Source organism: Vulpes vulpes, chromosome 7 (genome assembly GCF_048418805.1).
Source record: "Vulpes vulpes isolate BD-2025 chromosome 7, VulVul3, whole genome shotgun sequence".
NCBI lineage: Eukaryota > Metazoa > Chordata > Mammalia > Carnivora > Canidae > Vulpes > Vulpes vulpes.
In genome coordinates, this window is record NC_132786.1 from 18,332,794 (window position 1) to 18,346,738 (window position 13,945).

A 13,945-nucleotide genomic window follows, 5' to 3' on the forward strand; every position below is an offset into this window, starting at 1 on the left:
AATAAAAAATAAATTTATTATTAAAAAAAAAAGAAGACAGAAAAGAAAACAAAAGCAAGGCAGGGAGGGCAAGGGGCTCTCCTGCGAGGTGCTAAGGCAAGGGGGAGTGGAAGCACAGGAGGAAGGGAAGGCCAGGACCGTGCGCTCTGGCCTGCAGGGCAACCGCTGCACAGAGGCCCAGAGGCCGGAGCCCCTCGCAGCTCCCGAGCACTGGGCCGCAGGAGGAGCAGGGCGGCCGCTGCTCCAGGGAGGCTGCGGGGCCAGAGGCAGGCGGGAGCCGGAGAGAGGGATTTCCATCCCCTTGCGGACGAGCCCCGAGAATGAACTCTAATGGGGTCCAAATCCCTTGCCAAGAAAGTAAGGTGGAAACTTCAGCCAACACACGAGGATCTGAGAACCCGACCTTCTGGACCACTGACACCTCTGTTCACTTCCACCAGGAACGTTCATCAAGTCGCAGTTAGGAAACACCCATTTCAGCAAGAAAACACTTGTCAGGAAGCGACCAAAGAACATTGAAATTACCCACTTAATTGGGAAATATTTCCTAGACACTGACAAGATAGCTTCGTGGAAGATATACACTTATCTCTGTGGGCACCTTAATAAGTTGTCAGTTTAAACCAGTAACATATAAAAGGAAATTTTCTAGAAATAATAAATAACCTTGGTTTTAGATGAATTGATGTGACTTCTGTCTTTCCACATAGAAGTGATAATTTAGCAGGGCTATATGTCTGTTCGATCCTACTTGTTCACAATTAAACCGTGGCAAATGATCACGAGATATTAATTCTATTCTACCCTGGATATTGTCTGCAGATGGAGAAATGGGAAAAGACAGAAGAAACAGAGTCCTGAGCTCATGCAACACTGAGGCAATAACATAGGACAACCTCTCGCTCCTTAACATAAGCAAGCCGAGGTTTAAAGAAGATATGTTTTCCTCCATTTTGGCTCGAGAGTTATTTCTGGTATAAATATATATTTTTTACAACAAAAAAAGAGCCTATAAGCACTATTTTTCTTAAAATGGGCCACATTAAAAAAAAAGATAGAAAGGGAAAAAATACTGCTAACCATCGGGGTAAGAGAAGAAATGAGAGGGGAAGACCAATAAGCAGTGGGCGAGTCATGGTGACAGTGAGCCTGAGGCCAGCAGGAATAAAGTGACCAACAAGTTTTACCAAGAACACTCCACAGACATCACACGATGGTCACTCAACACAGAGGAAAATATCTCAATGCATCCATGAGAATAAGGTACCCATTTCAGTGGTAGAACAGAAAACGGTATTTACCCTACAGACATTCATAAGGAATAAACACTGAGGAAGATGACGAACCTTTTTTTTTTTTAAGTAGACTCCATGTCCAGCACCCAGCATGGAACCCAATGTGGGGTTTGAACTCAAGACCCTGAGATCAAGAGCAGAAAGCAAGAGTCTGAGGCTTAATCCAGTGAGCCCCCCAGACACCCTGATGATGATCTTTTAATACAGAAAGTGAAAGTAATGATGACAACTTAGCCAAAGGAACACAGTTCTTTCAAACGGACAATCAAGTGACAATTCCAGGAGTTAAGCTCATACTCTTCTGATAGGAAAATTTTGAATCTCTTTAGATGAATGTAATTCAGAATATTTATAAACTGTATTATCCTCTCATTTAAAGGTAACCTAAGGTTTTGGGGTGCCTGCATGGCTCAGTCAGTGAAGTGTCTCCCTTCAGCTCAGGTCATGATCCCAGGGTCCTGGGATCCAGCCCCACTTTGAGCTCCCTGCTCAGCGGGGAGCCTGCTTCTCCCTCTCCCTCTCTCTCTGCCCCTCTTCCCTGGTATACTCTCTCTCTCTGATTAACAAAATATTTCAATAAATAAATGTCAGTGAAGTTTCAAATCAACCCAAATTACTGTTAGCAAAGTTGCAAAGACAACTGCATGTGCACATTGGTATGCTTTTTTCTAGGAATGTTTAGGTTTGGGATACTTTCATGTTTTCAGAAAAAGAGTTATGTTTCCATCTAAACCGAAAAGCAGGGAACAATGATCCTTTCATAAAATTTTAACATTGCAATACAAGCATTTCTGAAAAATGAGAGAAAGGAAAGGAGACAAGCAAGACCCCCAAACCCTATAGGGTATCACGTCTGGTCGTCTGGTTCCTAACGGTTTACAGCAAACCAGAACCAAGTAGCAGAGCTGCCAGGATGTCTACTGCACAGTGGGTCTAGGTAACACCTGGTATGGATAAAAATGGGGGGGGGGCAAGATTTTACTTATCAATAAGACCAAAGATACTATGAAAGGAAGATGACAAATCACAAATCCCAAGTGTCTGGTAAAAAGGAGACAGAGCCAGCATCCATGAAAAGAGCTCAGGGATCTGAAACAGGCCTAGGGAAAGCCCATTCACCTGAACAAAAGCCCTGACCAATCCTGGGCTCGCCCTGGGGCCTAAAGACTCCCCATGTCAACCACCACACACTCTCTGAGTTTTACACCCTGAGTTGATGCCTCCCAAATTCTTCACTGAGGAAATACTAAGGTTTTTATCGAGGTTGTTATTCATTAATTAACAACTTGAAAGAAACAGGTACATTTCCCATGTTATGAAATTATTTAGGTCTTAGACTCTCTGGCCCGTGGATCCAATTTAAAATCTTCTAGTGGAAAAGGTGGTTGGGGCGTTAAAGCCCCCCTGAGATGCTGTCAGGGCAGAGAACTTTGCTGGCCCCTGGACACCACAAACTCGGATTTCCAGTGAGCCTTTTCCCCTCCTGCTATTTAGTCACTCAGAGCCCAGCTGACCTCCACACAGGGAACTAGGAATCCATCTCCTTCTATTAGAATATGCGCCTGACTCCCACAGGAGAGAAACGTAGCAGGGCTGTTTCAGCGGTGGTCATTGTGCGGAGGCTCATTTTCTCGATTCCTATGAGCAAACTCATAAAGATACTTTGGCTTACTATATTACAAACAGAATTACTCCTTTAAAATAAGAAAGACTTTAGAATGAACTTGCAAATTAATTGGAGTCTATTATTTTGGAATGTGAATCGAATGTGGTCATATTTAGTTCTTTATATTTAAGTGTACAAGACTTCAGAAATACAGGAGTGTACTTAGTACCTTAAAGTAAGTTCATACAAATTTAGGGACAAAAACAAAAACAAAAACAAAAACATGTTCTTACGCGAGCCGTCATTTCAGGTGTTCTTGAAGTCAAACATATATATTTGAAATGATCTAACTTTCTGTCTAATGACAGTCATGCAGACAAAATTTACTGGTTCATCAAACTATAGTGCAAGTATATGAATTTATTTGTAATAAATTATCATTTTTGCATTTATCAGTCAAAACACAAGGCCTAAACACTTGCAACCAAAATGAATTATTAATTGAATTGTCACAAAACATGAGAGACACCTAAGTCTGGGAAACGAACAAGGGGTAGTGGAAGGGGAGATGGGTGGGGGGTTGGGTGACTGGGTGATGGGCACTGAGGGGGGCACTTGGCGGGATGAGCACTGGGTGTTATGCCATATGTTGCAAATTGAACTCCAATAAAGAAAATTGTCACAGCCTATTTGGCTAAGTTCTATTACTATTTGTTTTCATATGCAATGCATAAGAATCAAATTGAAAACCTAAAAATGTAAACCGATTACTTTGTCCTGGAGAAATTAAAATACAGCAAGCTGACAAAATTAGAGCCAAGGCATTAATGTTTTAAATAGGTAAAAAAAAAAAAAAAACAATACCTTAATTTAAAGAACAGTTGTGCCCAAAGGGAAGGTTCAACCTGCTGATGAAGAGTTCCTTTGTTTCCAGATACCATGAAAAGGCCTCAATTCCCTCTCTGAGGTAGGAAGGAGGGTGGAATGGGAGCCCTTTGGCACTGGCTTTGCTACTTGACTGTGACTCTCCCCAGCTAAGCAGGTCTACTGGGAGAGGACACTGCTGTGGGGCTCTGGGCCTTCCGACTTGGTATTTTTGTGCAGAGAGAGGGAGCGCCCCAGAAACAGGTGTCCTAAACCAGAAGGCTTCTGAAACACAGAGATCTTTGAAATAACAATTCAATGGAAGATGCTCAGTTGAGAGGAACTCAACAGCCTGGACTACATGGGGGTCAGGACCCAGAAGATGGTGTATTTTCCCTCTTGAGGTTCCTTTCCTGATTTAGTAGCAAAACCAGATTAATGCCAGAGAAAAAGCCTAGCACCTCTCAAAGGGTAGAAAGACATGCTATGCTTCTCTTGCCTCAGTGTGGCCTCCCTCTACGTGTTAAGGGAGGAAATGAGTGGACACCAGCAAGTGTCCCTGGAGGATACAGAAAAGGTCATGGGAACCAAACAGTACATGTGGGCTCTTCCCCCTCCTGTCATAATACACAAGAGGTGTCTACTGTATTTAAGTCCTTGGAGGATAAAAATATGTATCAGGTAATGAATTATTCATTGTATAAAATGATGTGAAAACTTATTTAACCTTTTTAAATTCCTAAATAAGGGTTTCCTGAGTGGCGCACTGGTTTGGCGCCTGCCTTTGGCCTAGGGCGCGATCCTGGAGACCTGGGATCAAGTCCCACGTCTGGCTCCTGGTGCATGGAGCCTGCTTCTCCCTCTGCCTGTGTCTCTGCCTCTCTCTCTCTCTCTCTCTCTTTTATTTAGCATAAATAAATAAAAAAGATATATATATATATACATTTTAAAAATTCCTAAATAAAAAGCAAAATGATACATTTGAGTTCAAAACATATACTAGTTACACAGGAGGGGAAGGATTTTCTTTTCAGAAATCATCTGATCTGTTTTCATTCAAAATTTATTTGGGGAACAAAATATACGAAGTACCTATATGTAAAGATTCTCAAGGGGAGATCATTAGTACAAGAAAGGACAACGGATTAGAGTCAGAAATAAACAATTCTAATATTCATTAATAAAAAACACTGAATAATACAAAAAAAAAAAAAAAACACTGAGTAAGTCACTACACATTCCTCAATCTCAGTCCTTAGATCTAAAAACCTGGAATACTGCTGCACTGCTAATAACACCTCAGAGTGATTACTGAGATCATGCATGTGAAAGCAACAAAAACACAGCATTACAAATGTTTTGCTTCCACTTCCTTATAGACTCATGAAACAAAACTTTGACAAGTTCCAAATTAGAATTTAAGTGATAAAGAATTTGTTGAATTTGAAGAATAATGCGTTCAGGATATGTTAAATACATAGAGTTTGGCTCCAATTAAATATAATGCTGCAAAGAGAAGCACCAGACATCAAAATATAAGGAGTAGGCATACATAACGCTCAGTACTTTGACAAATAGTCACGTCCAAACTAACGTGCTAGAGAAAATACTAGGCCTGCAATAGAAGAGTCAAGCCAAACTGCTTGTAAACACAGAAAATATTGGTAAGAGCATTTTACATTTTTTAAAAAGGCAATGAAACATTTGTAAATAAGGAAGAGGTCCTTGGAGGTCCTAAGCTGCAGACTTGTACAACAAACTGCATCATTACTGACAACTTTTTTTTTTTTTTTCATTACTGACAACTTAAAAAAGTACTAAAAACCTAAAGTTTCCAGGAGTGTCTACAGAGTGTCAGATACCACCCCAGAGGATCCGGGGGTAAATATCCTCTGTCTTTGAAAGAAAGAGAGAGGAATTTTCACTAGCTCTGAGTTGTACATTTTGTAGATTCAAAAAGTTTAGAAGTCGCCATACTCACCTGAGAGCTGACATTGCTCTATCTCTGCTCAGCTAATAGAACTCAGTCCATGTGGTGAAGCTAATTATGATACGGTAGCAGGAGAGAAAAAGAAAAAAGCAAAAGCCTGGCAGTTGAGGACATAATCACTGTGGTGTCATTTCTCATGACAGGGCAACCATAGTATTACTTGGGGGAAGACCCAAGATGTATTTCTTTTGTAGTATCAGCAATGCTTAATTCTACACTGAGAATCTGAAAATACTGTTTAAAATACAGGAAGAAATACACAAAGTTTACTTTTACATCATTATTTTAACTCAAACACATGTGCAGAGGTCAATCCCCTCCGAATAAACTTTTCTACTGTTTCAACTTTATTTCACAATTTCACAAATTCAAAGTTCTTCAAATTGTTGCAAATATTTTTAGAACAGAATTTTCAGAATTAGAAGGACATTAAATGTTTGTGGCAGAGTGGCCTGAAACGTCCTATTCAAGGACGGAGCACCACAAACGCAAGACATGAGGAACTGGGCAGCTCCCGTGGCTCAGCGGTTTAGGCCACCTTCAGCCCAGGGCCTGATCCTGGAGACCTGGGTCCAGTCCCGCCACCGGCTGCCTGCAGGGAGCCTGCTTCTCCCTCTGCCTGTGTCTCTGCCTCTCTCTCTGTGTCTATCATGAATAAGTAAATAAAATAAAAAAACATGATGAACTGATTTGATAAGCATTCTAGAAGTGACATCATTAAACGAGGCCTAAAATGCAAATATAATTCTATTTGTTACATTTTTAAAAATGACCGAAAATTACCTTTCTTTTGGGGTGCCAACTCCATGATTGCCTAGTAGAGGTGTATGTAAGTGCTAATTCATTACAAAAGCAACCGTACAGACAGAAATAAGCATAATCATAGAACTAAAACTTGACTCTCTGCTAAAAACATGTGCATGAAGTATTTAAAAACAGGCATTTGGGGATCCCTGGGTGGCGCAGCGGTTTAGCGCCTGCCTTTGACCCAGGGCGCGGTCCTGGAGACCCGGGATCGAATCCCACGTCGGGCTCCCGGTGCATGGAGCCTGCTTCTCCCTCTGCCTGTGTCTCTGCCTCTCTCTCTCTCTCACTGTGTGACTATCATAAAAAAATAAAAATAAAAAAAAAATAAAAAAAAATAAAAACAGGCATTTGTCTGTGGATACGACACGAAAATGCACATTCCGGGGGTGCTCCTGGTGAACAAGAAGCTGGTCTATAGATCCAAGGCCCTGTCATACCTAAAAAAGAATGTGGCAGTGACAGCAGTGGCTTCAGCCCGCTCAAGTCCTCTAGTTTCCTGTAATTAGAAAACCCGACAGCCCACAGCGAGGAGCGAAGGTTAAAGCCCAAAGTGGCCAAGCAGCAGCGCGCGCCCCGGGCTCCCCCGCCGGGCGCCCCGCCCAGGCCAGGCCCCCGCGGCGCGCGCTCGGGGCTCCAACGGCCTTAACGGAAGGAGGCGCGGGGGGCAGAGGCGCATCAGTCTGGGGGTGACCCGAGCGGGCGGGCGTTGGGGAAGCCGCGGCCTGGAGCGGGACCCACAGGGGCGGCTCCACGCTGGGGCAGGGCTCTGACCCGCACTCGGCCTGAGGTAAGCAGCGCCCCACTGCGCGATGGGGGGCTGAGGGCGGCCCGCGGGGGGCGGGACCTGAGGCCGGGCGGGGCGGGGGGGGGGCGGGCAGGGGCCCTGGAGCTGGGAGGTGGGGAGGGGGGGGCTTGGGCCAAGGAGCCTGGGGGGCCGGGAGGGACCCCCAGCGGGGAGGGCGGGACCTGAGCCCGGCGGGGTCGCGGGGGGCAGGCAGGGGCCCGGGATGCTGGGGGGGGGGCGCGGCGGGGGAGGCCCCGGGTCGCCCCTGGGCTGCAGCGGGACTGGCCAGGCCGGGTTCCCCGCTCACCCCCACCGCTGCTCCGCGCCCCGCTGTCCAGGTCCCGAGGTAGGGCCCTAAGGAACGTGCTAAGGCCCCTGATATTACCCGAACCCTCATGGACTCTATGATTGTGGCCACAAAATTAAAATTCTTTCCATCTTCTAAATTTCTACAAGTTTAGCAGACAATGGCGAGAATTTTTGTAAGACATACGAATTGTAGATTTAAAAAGATGTGAGTATAACATGGATTATTTATAGGATAAGTTATAATTTGCGTAATTTCATCTGGATACGTTTTAAGAAATTAACTTACATAATTTAAAAGACACTGGCTTTCATATTTGTAATATTGAGTATAATGGTTTTGAGCTTGTACCTTGTGAAAGATTTAAGAATTAAGCATAAACTCTTATCACTTGAGTATTGTTATTTTCAAAGTGCATTGATCAGCGCCTGAACCACAAAATATATAGGTTAAAATAACTGGTTTTATTCTCCCTAGGTAACCTTTCTAAACATCATAGTTGATAACGTGTTCTTACTAGCATGGTGTTAGACAAGATAATGATTGGAAGGTCCTTGTAGCTTGAAGAACAGGTTATCTGGTCTGTGTATTCTTACTGTCTATATAGTAAGGAAGAATTATATTTATTTTTAAGTTATCACTGGTATTAAAATACGTATTTTTTGGACAAACAAATCAAAACAGAATTTTATTCTTTTTAATAATAAATTTATTTTTTATTGGTGTTCAATTTGCCAACATACAGAATAACACCCAGTGCTCATCCCATCAAGTGCCCCCCTCAGTGCCCACCACCCAGTCACCCCCCCCCCGCCCACCTCCCCTTCCACCACCGCTAGTTTGTTTCCCAGAGTTATGAGTCTTCCATGTTCTATCTCCCTTTCTGATATTTCCTACCTGTTTCTTCTCCCTTCCCCTCTATTCCCTTTCACTATTATTTATATTCCCCAAATGAATGAGACCATATAATGTTTGTCCGTCTCTGATTGACTTACTTCACTCAGCATCATTCCCTCCAGGTCCATCCACCTCGAAGCAAATGGGTATTTGTCGTTTCTAATGGCTGAGGAATATTCCATTGTATACATAGACCACAGCTTCTTTATCCATCATCTTTCGATGGACACCGAGGCCCCTTCCACAGTTTGGCTATTGTGGACATTGCTGCTGGAAACATCGGGGTGCAGGTGTCCCGGTGTTTCATTGCATCTGTATCTTTGGGGTAAATCCCCAGCAGTGCAATTGCTGGGTCGTAGGGCAGATCTCAAAATAGAATTTTAAGTCTTCCGGTGGAATTTATGTAACATATTCAAATAAAATAAAATCACAGGTTCTAGGGAGTGTTTTTCATCCCTCTAAACCTCAGTCCCCTAACTCTGTTCCTTCACTTCTGGCTTCTGCTTCTGGAACATATCAAGCTAGCATAATTGGTAGGGTGGAGAAAAGAGACAAATACTCTTTTTGTGAATCAGAGTTGGTTCATAAGAAGTATGCCGTCTTTACAACTGCTTATGGGCAGGGACTATTGAAACGGCTCCCCTCCACACATTTGTCAGATAGAGAAGGGTAGTTACTATCTCCTATGTCTAAATATTTACGAGGTATAAATGTATAGAAAACTCTTAAATAAAATATTTTTATCCTTCAAAAAAGGCTATAATGAGATATTACTACATATCATCTTTAGGACCAAATCAGAATGGATGACAATATCTAGCAGTGCACAGATGGAGAGCAACTGGGTCTGTCAGGCATTGATGGTAGGAATGAGATTTAGAGGAAAACTTGCAATCTCTTATGAAGTTAAAAATATACTTCCCATACCATCCAGCAATTGCTTTCTAGGTATTTACTCAGGAGAAATGACTACTGATATATTCAGTAGTATGGATGATGATCATAAACAGTCTCCACGCCGTATACTTGTTATGCAGATTAAATGACTTAATATATGTAACAAGTTTATAGCAGTGCATAACACATGAACACAATTTAAGTACTACCTGTTTGCTTTTTTTATTGTTTTTATTGGACATTAGCACAAGTTTTCATTGGAAACTTTCTAGTAGTACTTATAAGAATGAATAACATGGAAGGAAATGGAAAAATTTTCGTGGGCGGAGCAGAACTAGAGAATGTATATTATAAGATGTAAGAAGCACTAAAGTTAGAATTTTTTTCTCTCTTGTTCACCGATATAGGCCAAGAATCCCAAATAGAGTCTGGCATAGAGAAGTCAATAGATGCTTGTTGAACTGAATCAGCATGGACATGAAGATACAATTCCCGCATGTCCAACACTTATGAAAATTAAACATTCCATTACATGTGAACATCTACAGCTCAACATGTAATGCACATGGGAATAGAATTTGAAATTGTTTCATGAACTACTGTCCCAAACTTGAAAAATGAAATCTGCATGAAGTAGATAATTTGCAAGTAGGAAAAAAGGCTACAAAAGGCCTTGATGATAAGTCAAAGTCATCTGATAAGACTAAAAGAAGATGGCAATAATTTAATTAGCTGAGGAAAAAATGGGAGGAAATGGAAAAATTCTAAGGAAACAAGTTTTTGTTGATCAGGGAATTCCTTAGTTCTACTCTATGAGGAACGGTTCACACTGAACCTTGCACAGTTAAACTTGACCAAATTTCGTTTCATCTTCCTCCCTTCCTTTTTGCTAGTCTGTATGGTTAAAAGATGACCAATATGAATGGAAGTTCACGAAATGATTATCATGAAAACTAAACTTTTAATTCTGCCTTGGGCCTCCATATATAGCTGGCTCTAAAGTCTTAGGAACACCTTTTTACATGAGCAGAATGGCTTTACATAATGGCCCCAGATGCTTCATTACAAACGAGATAATGTACCTTCTTCAACACCTCAAGCTGAGCATCCCTGACTGCTCCTCAGTGAGTGAGCCAATTATGTCAGTTAATGGGCAAGGGACTAGAGCAAGTTGCTACTATCATGTGATTCTGTTTAGTTTCCTGTGATACTTCCTATGAAAAGGAACTTTACCGCATTGTTCTATCTTTTCTATTCTCCCATGAGTCTGTTTTTCCTGAGACACATATTCTTACTCTTTAGGTTATCATGAACTATTGGTAAGACTATGGATGATTTGCAAGATTGACTTACACACTGAACTCAGCTTGATTTTGTAAACAGCTAATGCAAAGAGAGATACTCTGGCTCTAAGCAATTCTCTATTAATAAATAAATAAAATCAACTTAAGGATCACCTGGGTGGCTCAGTCTTTTAAGCTTCCAGGTCTTGATTTCTGCTCATGATCTCTGGGTCCTGGGATTGAGCTGCGGAACAGGCTCTGTGCTCAGAAAGGATTCCACATGGGATTCTCTCTCCCTCTCCCTCTGTTCACCAACTCCCATCGCTCATGCTCTCTCTCTCTCTCTCTCTCTCTCTCTGAAATAAATAAATAAATAAATAAATAAATAAATAAATAAATAAATAAATAAATCAGATATATATAAAATAAAATAAACAATTTTTTCTCAGTTTTTTTTTCTAGCTATTGATCGTCTAATCTCTCTTTTTTCAAATAAACAATGTTCATTGTAAAGGAGACATTTCTGCAATTGTAAAAACATGTTCATAATACTATGTACATAACCAATAATGAAATTAATATGTAGTATTCCATTGACAGATTGGTCAGTTTGTTTGTTTATGTTTAGGTAGTTATCCTCATCAGTAGGAATTCTAAGATAAAAGTCAATCTCCTTAAAATCTTTGCAGTATGAACTATGATAAAAAAGTGAAATTTATATATATATATATGTATATATATATATATACACACATGCACATATATGTAAAGATTCTGCCTTTATATTTCTACAAGCTTTACAATGTCATTTTGAGTGAACTTAATCATTATTTTTTAATGATTTCACCATATAATTAGGGAAAAAAATGACTCACAGCACAGTATATTAATTTTGCAGTTTAAACCAGCTTTGGAATTGGGCATTTCCACTCATATTCAAATTAATAATCATAAAATCATAATGTAGATTTTGTTGCCTTTTGTGTTACATTTGCCTGTTAGAGCAGAAAAGTTACATAAATACTGATGCTTCCTTTTTTTTTTTTTTAAAGTTTGGCTTTTGGGGACATGATATTGTGTGGATGTAGGTGGTCTTTTTTTCTTTTTTAAGCTACATAGAGGAGAGAAATGAACAGGTTAGAAAAGAAATAGGAGTTGCTTTTTAAACAAATTACAGACCAGAGATAAACCACATACCCAATTCCTTAATCTGTCCCATTTCCTATTTATATTAATTGAAGAAAAAATACTGGCTTTGTAGTAAGATGCATTCTTCCAAGTAACACTCAGAAAAAGAAAAAGGCTAGTTCCACATTGTAATTACTTAGCATTCTTTTTCATTTTTGCTTGAACAAGGTGGAAAACGTCAGTAGGTCTGCTCATGCAAAAGAAAAGAAGTATAAAATATCAAACATGCATTCATTAGAGATTATTATAGAAAAAAGTATTTAACTTTAGGGAGGAAACACTTAACCTGATACACATTAAGTTCTCCTCTCTTCTCCTCTAAGAAAATGAGAATAATTAAGGAGAATGATTATAGGTGCTGCTAATTGGTACCAAGTTTAAGGACAGCATTTATGACACTTTTGTTTTTATTGATGATAACTCCATAACATAATCATACTTACTCGTATCACCATTGACAAAACTATCGTCTTGAGAATGCTAAGCAAAGCAAATGGCTGTACCTTTGAATATATTACAAAAAACAAGTACTTTTGTGTGCCTTAGTTGATCTTCATGCCATTAGATGTAGCTGAGTGCCACGTTTTTCCACTTGGAATAAATGTTAACCCTGACTGCTTCCTAGACTTGGTAGCATTTGGTGGACGCCGGTGCATTTTTCTGCAATGCGTTATACACTTGCTGGAGTGTATAGAGGGAATTTATTTTTTTATTTTTTTAAAGACTCCATTTATTTATTCATGAGACACAGAGAGAGAGGCAGAGACACAGGCAGAGGGAGAAGCAGGCTCCCTAAGGCGAGGCCCATCCAGAACTCGATCCCAGGCCCTGGGATCACAGGACCATGACCCGAGTCAAAAGCAGATGGTCATCCATGAGCCACTTAGGTGCTCCTATAGAGGGACTCTAAAAGAAATATAAATGGTCTGTATGTTGGTAAATTGAACACCGATAAAAAATAAATTTATTATAAAAAAAGGGCACACAGCAAGTGAATAAAGATTTGTTCAAGAAAATCTATTTTTAAAAAAGAAATGTAAATGGTGAGTTGATTTCTTAATTTCTAAGAATTCTTGACCTCAAATTCTTTAATCACTTTTTATTTTCTGAAGGACTTTTAAAATTTAAGAAAATTTTTGAACAGCTCTTCTTTTAATGCTATTTTTCCCTTGAACTCTTCGCTCTTTTAAAAGAACATGTACATATGCATGTGTGTATACATGTATTAATTCATATCACGTTAGTTTTCAAAAAGTTTTTCTTCTCTTTCCATAACTGCCATCATTTTTATGAGAAAAAAAGCATCTTTAAATGGTGTGTTCCTACTCTCTAGTCAGTTACCTTGCCCAAGTCCTGAAACCTTAACTGAGGGATCCCTGGGTGGCTCAGCGGTTGGGTGGCTGCCTTTGGACCAGGGAGTGATCCTGGGGTCCTGGGATCGAGTCCCGGGATCAAGTTCCGGGTCAGGCTCCCTGAGGGAGCCTGCTTCTCCCTCTGCCTGTGTCTCTGCCTCTCTCTCTCTCTCTCTCTCTGTGTGTGTGTGTATCTCCTGAATAAATAAATAAAATTCTTTTTTTTTAAAAAAGAAACCTTTACTGATTGTTGAATTGAATAATGGGAACTTGCTGGCAGCATGGCAACTGACTGTGCTTAACCCAGAAACAAATTCCAAAGAACAGAAAAAAAAAGAAAAACAATGAATTTGGATATATGTGGTGATACAGAGAATGAATAATGTACTGCACACACACACACACACACATAAACAAACGCACAAAAAAAAATTTCTTGAGAATTCTATGCCACTTCTCCAAAACAGAGATGATAGGCATATGAGGTATAATGCAACAGCTGATGACAAGAATGATATTTAAATATATACATTTTATTACTAAAACAGTAAATTATTAAAGAAATGAAAATTGAAACAACACTAATAACACTAATTATTTTGCCTATCATGTGGGGGGGGGAAGATAAATACTACACAATGCTGGCAAGAGTATGGAGAAAGTAGTGCTCTGATT

At 40.4% G+C, this 13,945-nt stretch overlaps 1 protein-coding gene across 15 annotated transcripts in view; it reads right to left on the reverse strand.

Annotated features, from left to right (window-relative positions):
* The window catches only part of LOC140599793 (adenylate cyclase type 1-like), a 531,081-nt gene that overhangs the window by 275,869 nt on the left and 241,267 nt on the right, over nt 1–13,945 (reverse strand). For 3 of the 15 annotated variants that reach the window (XR_012002787.1, XR_012002786.1, XM_072765007.1), the window contains one exon: nt 9,660–11,086. The exons of 2 other annotated variants lie outside the window; for them this stretch is intronic. The gene's annotated coding sequence lies outside the window, so the exon portion shown is untranslated. Of the gene's footprint in view, nt 1–9,659; nt 11,087–11,137; nt 12,106–13,945 lie in introns of those variants that run through there. 10 more of the 15 variants (XR_012002782.1, XM_072765008.1, XM_072765019.1 and 7 more) reach the window with 8 other exon arrangements.